The following is a 2,922-nucleotide window of genomic DNA, read 5'->3' on the forward strand; positions in this document are numbered from 1 at the left end:
ACACACACACACACACACACACACACACACACACACACACACACACACACACACACACACATATATATATATATATATGTATGTATGTATGTATGTATGTATGTATGATTAAAATTAATCAAAGTTCATACTAAGTACGTCTATCTGCTTGAAGTAACAGTGAAATCTCGTTATTTAATCGTAATTTAATAACGAGATTTCACTGTTATTTCAACCACGTTGTGGTCTTATATCATTGACGTTTCCGTTTTAGTTTATAGAGTTGGGAAGAAGGTCAATTTTCGATTTTTTAAAATAAAGTTACAGTTAGTAACTTTCTTTCGATGTTCTACAAATGTTGCTTGTTGGTGTAGCTGCTTCGCTTTTAATTCTGGATTAAGATCGTCCCAATATGATTTCAATCGATTCATATAGCCAAAAGCGGGCTTTTGTTTCGCTTTTTCGTAGCAGTTAAATAGATCATTTTTCAATTCATAATTCAAAGAGAAATGAGTTTTGTAGTTACAGTTTCTTCTATAACTACAGCTAGAAAGAATTTGTTAACCTGTTGAGCTGTTGTTTTCGTTCTGTTCCTCGACTGTGTCGTTGATGTTGTGGCCAGCCATGTTGTTTGTAGTAACACTCTGCATGGTAAATTTAAGTTTCAGTCGGAAATGACTACGATCATCAATAAAAGGCTCTCTCAGTTAATTCACCTGAAGATTAACCAGTTATTTAACAAGGTCGATAGTTGTGGCTCTAAAGCTGGAGATAGTATTCATCGTATTTCAGATAAATAGTCTCCTACGCCAAATACGCGACTTGTCGCTTTGAATGTATGTATAATGTATGTATGTATGTATGCATGAATCTATGTATGTATACACATTTATGTATATATGTATGTGTGTTTGTGTGTCTTTGTGCTTGAATTCTACCCACTGTTGTTGGTTTGTTTATATCCCCGTAACTCAGTGCTTCGGCAAAAGAGAACGATAGGATAAGTATTAGTCTTTAAAAAATATACTAAGCCAACTAGCATCAAAAGATGCCAGTAGACTCACGAATGGAAATTACACCAAAATCCTAATAACATTGTCCAGAACAACAAAATTCGATAACAATTTATGAGATCCAAATCGACGTTTTTCACTTGCAAGCACAAAAAGGATAATAATAATTCTTTCTTTCTGGCTCAAGACCAACAATTGTAGGGGCGCTGTTAGAATCGGAAACACTGATGTGAAGCATTTTGACCAACGCGGTATCGATTTTTACCAGTTCGCTGTTATTTCTGAATCTATATTCCAAATTCTAGTTTAGACGAGTGCTATATCATAAATATCTCGCCCTCTCTCTCTATATATAAAAGGATATATCTCGCCTGATTTTACCAGAATATGATATGGAATATGTTCCGTTCTCTGGATTATTTGCTACACAGATATCGAGGATGATGATAAATTATGTTAGTCACAAACCAGAGGTTTCTAATGAAAGTAATGTTGCTTTGAACAATCGTTTTATTCTGATATGTTATAAAAATGTTTCCATGTCATATTGAGTTATAAGTATTGTAACAATCTTGTAAATGTGTTTAAGACATCTCTTCAAGTTAGCGCAGGCATCGCATGAAGCGTGTAGATTTTGTGTTGATGTATATGGTTATTAAAAATCTCCATTTATAGGAAAAAAAATTTTTTTTTATAAGAAACAATTTATAAGATCCCATAGATCCCCTGATCTGACCCCTCTTGATTTCTGTCTTTGGGGGCATTTGAAAGGCATGGTGTATCACGGAAAGATACAAGACATAAATCATTTGAAGGAACGCATCACCAACTCCTTTGCACACGTATCACCAGATGTGCTATTACAAGTTCACCATGAATTGGGATAAACGTATTGCAATGTGTATTCAAAACAATGATAACCATATAGAGTCTGTTAAATTTTTAAAAGAAACTGTTCTTATAAACTGTTTCTTATAAAAAAAAATTGTTCCTAGGTATGGCGACTTTTGAATCACTCTGTAGATTGAGGCCGGCAGGTAAGGTAGATGTTATTTGATTTGCACAAGAGTGGTTGATGTTGACATTGAGAGCAAATAATACATTCTTTGCATACGTAGGCAAACACGATTTACCTCACAAGTATACATACATATATTAACCACATTGTTCATTTATCCGTTTCTTGTTAAATTACACAACACTCACTTGTGTTGTCAACGACCGTTATATATTCTGTAGATTTATTCCCATTTGGGCTGACGAAGGAAATATTTACCGAAACACTAAGCTATTTCTCGAGATAATCTCTGAAAACTATTCTATTTTTTTAATATTTCTTCCCATTTCCTTAATTTACATGGAGATAAAAACACACGACAATTTCCTGTTTAGTCCTTACGTACATTCAGCGATAAATTTTGAGATTTCGCTTAGTTGAACTAAAGTTAAACAAATAGGCCCATCTTCTGTTTAGCTTCTGCTACGTATTGTGAATCAAATTTTTCACATTATTTCTAAGACCGCCATTACAACTTCGTATTATTTTGAGTGGAAACCTTATCCACCGAATTTCGTAATTTCCGTTCATATACTTTAACAATGGAGCCATACACGAGACCAACTGCTATATACTGATGATATATAAGCTTTTGTCATTAGTTCAACAGCGGCATAGAAAGTGAATAGTCATTGATACATGTACACGTTCTCTGAGATAATATGTATTAAATGATTAAGAAATTATTTCTCTTCTGCATCTGAGCCCCATTGTTCTCTTTTCTATAACTCTCTCATAAATTTGTAGCATCGGCTGCCTCTTGAGATGTTCTGCACTCTTACCGACTAAACCAATAAAAAAGTCTAACTTACATGAATCAAAATTTGACCGCGTGCATAATGTATATATATATACATACATGCATATATATAT

This window comes from Octopus bimaculoides, chromosome 5 (genome assembly GCF_001194135.2).
Source record: "Octopus bimaculoides isolate UCB-OBI-ISO-001 chromosome 5, ASM119413v2, whole genome shotgun sequence".
In the NCBI taxonomy this organism is placed as follows: Eukaryota; Metazoa; Mollusca; class Cephalopoda; order Octopoda; family Octopodidae; genus Octopus; species Octopus bimaculoides.